Genomic DNA, 8851 nt, shown 5'->3' on the forward strand with positions numbered 1-8851 from the left:
CTTAGCGGTTACCTAATCACAACCAATTATAATCTCCATTAATGAAAATCAACATTGAAAGGGTCTTAACCTAAACCCCACTCTCGGGACCTCGAAACATGCCCACACGGTGAGTAGATTTGATCCCGGGCCTTAAGGATTGAAACTCCGAGCCAAAAACCCCTAAAAACACTCAAAACGAGATTCTGGAGGAACAGAGTAGCGCTACAGCGCTTGCTCCCTAGTGCCCCAGCGCTATACTCAGAACCCCCCAACCACCCAGAAACCATCCTATGTAGCGCTATAGCGCCCTAGGGTGGGCGCTGTAGCATTACCCCCGTAACAGCACTCCCCTGAAACCTTCTTCTTCGACACCTTCGATTCTAACCTGATTCCAATGCTTCCAAATCCCATTTTTGATGCCAAATGAACCCAAAAACCATCCTCACATATCCCAAACATCATAACCATAAGAACCCTAGCCAAAACTCCCAACAAAACCAAGTATTCAACCTAGGAATCCCAACTAAAATCCAGAGCTAAAACATGGAAAACCAGAGAATTCAATGGCTAGAAACTTACCTCAAACTCAGATTATGATGCTCTTCAATGGTGGAACACTCTCCCAAACTCCCAAGGCTTACTTCCCAAGCTTGAATCCTCAAGAATGTTTCAAAACTCACAAGGAGAGCTGAAGGAAAATAGGTACGAGAAAGCTCTTGAACTTACTCTGTTTTTCCTCTTCTTTCACAGCCTAAAATGGCTTATATCAATCCTAGGGGTGAAAAGACCAAAATACCCCTAGGTCGATTAAGGGTTTCTAAAGGCTCCCAAGGACAAATCTGGTATTTCCCACTTATCTCGTTAATCATAATTAACACTCTCCAATTCCCGCTATTCTGGATAATCTCAAACACCAATAATCCATATCCCGTTACCCTTTAATTCCCGGCAACGCTCTAATCATTAAAATTACCCCGAGACTCATCCCGAGCCCCGAACTTAAACCTGTTATGACTAGACCACTAATTAATATTCCAAGATCGTCTCATGCCGAATAGCTCGAACAAACCCACATTATAATTTGGTCTCAACAATAGGTCACCGACATGCATACAAATATACAATTATACCCTCAACGGGCCAAATTACCAAAACACCCCTGTAATTAAAATGTGCACCCACATGCATGCATTTAACATCATATTATAATATAATTCACATATACATGCATATTATCAATTAATGGCATAATTAAACAAGTATGGTCCTCCCGGCCTACTAATCCCGCCATTAAACCGCATTAGGGATTCTGGGGCATTACACTCACTCTTGGCTAACCAATCCAAATCCAGGATCATCTTGAAATCACTCATAACCAACCTTATCATATCACTGATGAGTCCTTTTTACCATAATCCAACTCATCTCTTAAATCGCCAATATAGTATTACATCCCATCATAACATAACCATGTGATATGCATATCATCTCTATGCTTCTCTATATGCAACAAACAAAGAAACATCATGGCACCAGAACCTGCCAGCACAATACAAAAATCAGAACTAGAAAGCTGACCTGCCACCCCTGAGGAACTAGTCTCAGTCTCCGATTTTGACTGCCTCGGAATGAACACTCGAGATAGAGTCGAGCTGTCCATCCCCTTTTGCTCATCCTTTCTTAGCTTTGGGAAATCCTTCTTGAAATGCCCAACCATTTTACATAAGAAACATGCCCTTGCTCGGCATTCTCTCAGATGACGCCTCCTGCACCGAGCACATACTGGATAAGTCTTCTAGTTTTCATTATTGCTTACTCCAATAAATGGAGGCATCACTGCTTGAACTCCGTGCTCTCCAGCACTCTCCTTCTCAATCTGATTTCCTGTGCTCTCAACAGCAAGAGCCTTCCCTACCACCTGAGCGTAGGTAGAGATCTCATACACTGGGGCAACTCTAATGCCCTGAGCTATCTCGAGATTCAATCCCTGAATAAACATTTCCTTCCAAGCTACATCTATGGGTACCATGTCAAAAGCAAACTTGGCCAAACCATCAAATCTACTAACATACTCGGTTACTTATGCCTTTCCCTGAACGAGATTCAGAAACTCATTCATCTTAGTAGTCTAGGCTGCATCACAGTAATACCTTTAATTGAAAAGCTGCCTAAATTCTTTCCAATCCATCACAGCTGTATCTCGCGTCTGGGATACTACTTCCCACCACGTTTGAGCATCATCCCACAATACATATGTAGCACAAATCACCCTATCGTGACCTACCAGCCCCATACTGTCAAGAATGGAAATGATCATGCCCATCCATTGCTCAGCTCTGAATGGATCTAGGCCTCCCTCAAAGACTGGAGGATAAAACTCCTAGAATCTTCCACAGAGAAATTCCCACCTGTTCTCAACCCTAGGCTGAGCCAAGACTGGTGCCACTCCTGGCATAACAAAGGAAGAGGTGTCTCCCGACATGTTTCACTGTTGCTTTAAACACCTAATCTCTTCCTCTTGCCTCTGCAATCTTAATTGCACATCTGTAAGCACCTGGTGGAAATTCTGAGGAGTAGATGAAGAACTCAACCCCTGGCTGAAACTCCCTGCCTCAGTATAACCACCACTAGGCCTCATAATCTGCCTTGAATACACACCTTCTGATTGAATCTGTAGTCAATAACTTGACCCATTAAACATGATGAGCATATCAAGAGCTTTCCTGTAACGCCCTGGATAGCCAGGACTACTACACTGTGTACTTGAAAAGTTGCAGGACTTGCCAATCAAGTCAGTTAGTCAAAACGTGTCACTAAACCATAAATGTGCTAGGGTTAAAATGGTTTTGGTCTCAAAAGGTACATTTCATATATTCAAACAGATTTATGTATGGGATCCCAAAAAGAAACAGCGTTTAAGTGTTGGTTTACAAAATTTCCAAAACACAGACTACCGTCAGCCACTCTAAGGCAAAACATATATTTATAGCTCTTCTGTTCCTGTTATCCTCTCAACCGTGGCAGCTGAGTAGCTGGTCATGTACATTATGCTCTCAGAGCTCTCCAAGTCAGGGCTGGTCAAGCTTGCCCTTGCCTTTACCTGCACCACGTAGCACCCGTGAGCCAAGGCCCAGCAAGAAAACATAGTATACATCACAAACAACAATAACAGATAATTATTCCTTTAAGCATGATCAAACACTTACCACTCATATTAATCATATATCATGTACTCAGAATCAAGGATGCAATTACACATTAATAACAATCAAGTTTCATGGTTATCGGGGCCGAAAACTTAGGCCGCACCCTCTGTTTACCCCACTGACTCCGGCCCGCTTAAACCGAGCTCAGTGTATAATAAGCTGTCCTCGGCTACCAGTGGCCGAGACGCGCCCTGTGCGCTAGTGTAACCTTGGCACTCTTAGGCCGGTTGGTTTATTGTTTACATGGCATAATACCATCCTTTCAAAGCATACATATTAGGGAACCCTTAGTCCCATTACAATTACACAACCGGGTGCAGTTTTCTTACCTTTAATTCCTACATTCACTGACTACGAGCGACGTCCCTCGAGCACGATCCGTTTCTCGAGCCCTAGCTTTAACACCTAGTCACAACCAAGGTAATGTATTCCATTAATACTCAAATAAAGGTTTCGGGATACAATGCTAGCTTCCGGGATATCGAATTCCACCAAACACGATGGTGAAATCGATCCCGAGCACCCTAGGTTATATTCACGCGCTTAAAATCCCCAAAAGATTAAGAATGAACCTAAGGGCTGCGGCCCTTGAAACCTAGCCACAGCCCGCCCCTAAAACAGAACCCAATCTCCTCAGTGGGCAAACACGCGCCGTGGCCCTGCCCTGTGTCGCCGTGGCCTCCCCTTTGGCCGAGCCTCCCTGGCTTCCTTACTTCATAGGGCCGCGGCGCTCTAGAACAGAGCCGCGACCCACCCCTTCGTGCCCAGAAAATTCACCATTTCTAGCATCCTAACCTCCTTCAAAACAACCCCAAAGCACCCTAATTCAAAGCCCATTAATCATAAAACTTTTAACATTATTCTAACAACGTAATCCAATATAAATCTAGCTTAAAAACCTACTAAAATTCCATTTTGATTTCTGTAACCCAGCAGCTCAAAACACCAAAAACCAGTCATGCAAACTCAAATTTTAACCTCTAAATTATGAATTGAAGCTTACCTTCTTTGTTGAACCACTTCCTTAACAAATTCCTGAGCTAAAACCCAAGCTCTCAGCTTCAATTCAGCCCTTAACATCAAAACCATAAACACCTTAATATTCAGCGAAACACTCAGAGTTCTAACACCCAAAAACAAAACTCAATTCTTACCTTGATCCTGGTTGAGTGTCCCTTAGCTGAGCACTAGATTAAACCTTCAAAATTCCTGCCCAAACAACTGAATTTCTGAGCTGATTTCCCTTAAATTCCAGTGTTTTTCTTGAAAGAGAGAAGAGAAGGAAGAGAGGAGCTAAATAGGTCGGTTTGTGTCTTTTTGTTCTACTGCTTTCCATTAACTTAGTCTAATCTTAGTCAGTTAAGTCAATCCCGAGGCTTGGGGTACCGGAAATGTCCCCGAGGGCAAAACGGTAAAATTCCCCAATATTCCCGCCTAAGTCTCCTAACCTCAAATATATCTCCATATATTTATTTCCATAACCCGATAACCCAAATAGTCATCTAATACCTGAATTACCCCTTGACTTACCCCAAGTCAAACATTAAGCCCCGTTGTGACTTCCCGCTAACTGGCTCCCTAGGATCGCCTCAAGTCGCACGCTGCAGATCTATACACATAATAATGTGGTTCTCACAGATATAACATTTAACCACATTTACATTCATATAATCATACAAACATGCTTATCATATAATCATGCATTATGTCAATAAATTCACACATAAACCAATTATGCCTTCCCAGCGCACTAACCAAGGCCCTTAAGCCACATTAGTGATTTTGGGTCGTTACATTTCTCCATGGGAACAATCATACCACACTATAATCACAACCCACTGCAGTGCTAAAAACATGCCTATAACATTCATACATCAATTATAATCACTGCTCTTCCAACATACCTACCATGTCTCCAACTCCAGCATGCAAATATCACATTTATATATATATATATACATGGAGCAGGTAATCATATAGTCAAGAGATTGGCTCTAACAAAATCTCATGCTCCCTAATACAATATCCAGGTAAAGCATTTACATTCTATTTAAGCAATTAAACACATAACTACACAAATAGTTACCATTCCCTGAGTGAAGCTATCTATGATGACGAGTGTACATGCCCAGCTTTTCTTCAGGAACCCTTAACCTTGGCTCGCTCTGATACCAACTTGTAACGCCCTAAACTCTAGGGACCATTACAGTGTGCATTTTAAACAGTGCTAAACTCGCTAATCGAGTCATTTGGCCATAATCGTGTAACTAAGTATGATTAGCGGTTTAGGGTTAAAATTTTTGGTTAAGATATAACGTTTCACTAAAACGTTTACTGTATACATTGAGATCCCAAAAATATAATTTAAAGGTTAATTACAGGAAAAATATTTATAACCAGCCGATCTAAGCGGCAAAATAGGATTTAACCCTAGTTCCTCTTTCAACCCTTGGCCGTGGCAGTTGAGCAGCCGCATATGTACACATCGTTACCTAAGCTCTCCAACTCAAGGATGGTCCAACTTTCTTTTGCCTTTACCTGCACCACATAGCACCCGTGAGCCGAAGACCAACAAGAAAAATCAATATGCTCATGAATAGTAATAAGATGTCATCAAATCATAATGTGCATGCCTAGCAATAATAGCCTTAATCATGCATGCAAACAAGTTCAGATAATGACGGGGGATTCATGATGAGGAATCCTGCCCTCCTGAATGGATGAATATCAAGTCAATCCTAATTAGATGAGTGATTTAACACTTTAAGGTTTCGTTAACCATAATGAGTGACTGACGAGCAAGTCACTACGGGGCTCAGCACCCATAGCCATGTGACGATGCAGTCACTTGGGTCTTCTGGCCCTGGCTCTAGTCAGATGAGTGACTGATGGATAGTCACTAACTTAAACAGATGAATGACTGATGGGTAGTCACTAAACCCACATCGCCTGGGGAAGGTCAAGTGTGATGATTCTAAGACTGTGTAGGTATGGGACTACACAGTTGAAGATGGCTTAAATGGATTGATGGGTACTACCTATGCCAAAAAGATGCATATTCTTTTCGGTAGCCCATTACTTGAGAACTCCAAAGTTAAGCGTGTTTGACCTGGAGCAATCTGATGATGGGTGACCTTCAGGGAAGTTTTCCCGGGAAGCGTGCGAGTGAGGACAAAGCACGCTAGAAACACTCGTGTTGGTTTGTAGGGCCAGTCGTCATTCCAGGAAGCAACCATAGTGACGTGGGGCGTTACAGTAACGCCCTGGATAACCAAGACCATTACACTGTGTGTTAATAAAGGTGCAAGACTTGCTAATCAAGTCATTTAGTTGAAAATGTGTCGCTAAACCATTATTGAACTAGGGTTAAAAGATTTTGGTCGTAAAAGATAAACTTTCATTCAAATAAGTGTTTTTTACAGGGGATCCCAAAAATAAACAAGGTTAAAGAATAGTTTACAAAATTTCAAAGGATTTATACAACCACATGCCACTGTAATAAAAAACAAGGAATTTTAGGTTCTCTTATCCCTGTATCATCCCTAGGTCGTGGCGGCCAAGTAGCCGACTATGTACATTTCACCCCCAGAGCTCTCCAATTCAGGGTTGGTCCAGCTTACTCTTGCCTTTACCTGCACCACGTAGCACCCGTGAGCCAAGGCCCAGCAAGAAAATCATATACAGAGCATAATTAATAATCAATAGTCAAATAATTCACAAATCATTAATCAAATATTCACCAGACCACATTGTTCACATAATCAGTGATATCAATCTGCAAACCAATAATCAATCATCCATGTAATAAACATGCCATAATCATTAGATTAGTAATAGTAAACATATCATTCAATATTCAAGGTCGACGCCCTTAGGCCGCACCCTCTGTTTATCCCATTGCCTCTGGCTCGCTTAGGCCGAGCTCAGTGATTATATCATTAACCTCAGCTACCAGTGGCCGAGCTACGTCCTTGTGCGCCAATATTAATTTCGGTACTCATAGGCCGTTTAATTTCATGTTCACATGGCATAATACCATCATACGAAATTGCATACAAGTATAGGGAACTCTTAGTCCCAACATAATCACACAACCGGGTGCAGTTTTCTTACCATTGATTTCGAGTGGAGAAAGTGAACTGGTTCCGAGCACGATCCCTAGCCTCGAGCCTTGGCAACAAACCTAGTCACAGGAGTCATAGGTAGCTATCAACTTCCAATCAGAAATAAAATACTTAGGTAGCAAAACTAGCCTCTGAGACCTCAATTTTTACTAAACCAGGCAGTAGAAATTGTCTCGAGCCCCTAGGTGCGAACCCCCGAGCCCTAACAACACTAAGAACACTTCCAAGCTCAAAACCCCCAGGTGGGTCACGACTTGGCTTAGCAAGTCGCGACTTGCCCCAAGTTAAAGAGCAACCTCCCAAGCCAAAGGGGAGGTGGGTCGCGACTTGGCCAAGCAAGTCGCGGCGCGCCCCCAAGTCAGAGAGCTCCCATGACCAGAAGGGCCACACGCGCCGCGGCGTCCCCATGCTGGGTCGCGACGTGCCCTGCGAACATAGAGAAAACTTGGGGTTTCTCCTTCTTCTCCCAGCCAAGAACACCTAAGTTCTACCTAGAGTTTTCCCTCAAAACCTCCCCAAATTCAACACCACACTTCAACATACTCATAATTGAACTATACATTTTAATCACCCAACAACTCAGCAATTATACTTCAATTACCCACTCAATTTAACCAGAATACAGTACTCCAAACCCAAGTCTAATTCTACTCAAACCCCATACTAAATCATGTTTAACTCTTAAATTCCTCAGTCCAATTCTTACACAATTAAAGCTACAATCTCAACAAACTAACAGACCAATACTTACCTCAATTAAGACTTGATTCCACACAAGTTTTAGCCTTAACTCCTAGCTTGAATCCTCCTCATTTCCTTCTGTGTTCCTTTAAAATTTCACCAGCCCAAGCCTAGCTTCAAGCTTCAACAAGGAGGAGAGAGAGAGAGAAGTGAGCCGAGGGAGTCTTCTATTTCCTTCTTCACAATTCCACTACTTTCTTCCTTGGTTCTAAGAGAAGCTGAATATATCCTTAGTTTAGGAAAAGACCATTTCGTCTCCCAAAATAAAGCTAACCTTAACTTAAACTAGGGGTATAATTGTCATTTGTTCCCAATTCCCACTAACTCCTTGAGTGTTCCTAATATTTACCACTTAAATCCCGTCATCCAATTAATCACCAATTATCTACCCAAAGTCTAATAATCTCCAATATATCTCCTAAATTCCCAAAAATACCCCAAGGCTCTCCCGAGCCGGGTATAAACCCCGTCGTGACTATTTCGCCAAATCGCTCACTAGGACCGTCTCGAGCCATATGCTGCAAATATATCCACATAATAATGTGGTCTCAATAATTTATCACAAATAATCACATTTATGCCCTCAACGGCCAAAATTACAAATATGCTCCTATAAGCTAAACATGGCCTATATGCATACTAATACTCGTAGTCACATAAGCAAGCTTATCACATAATCATGCATTAAATCATTTAAATCACACATAAACCAATTATGCCCTCCCGACACACTAATCAAGGCCCTTAAGCCTTATTAGTAATTTTGGGTCGTTACAACTATCCCCTCCTACTGAGAAT

The sequence above is a fragment of the Humulus lupulus genome, chromosome 2, assembly GCF_963169125.1.
Source record: "Humulus lupulus chromosome 2, drHumLupu1.1, whole genome shotgun sequence".
NCBI lineage: Eukaryota > Viridiplantae > Streptophyta > Magnoliopsida > Rosales > Cannabaceae > Humulus > Humulus lupulus.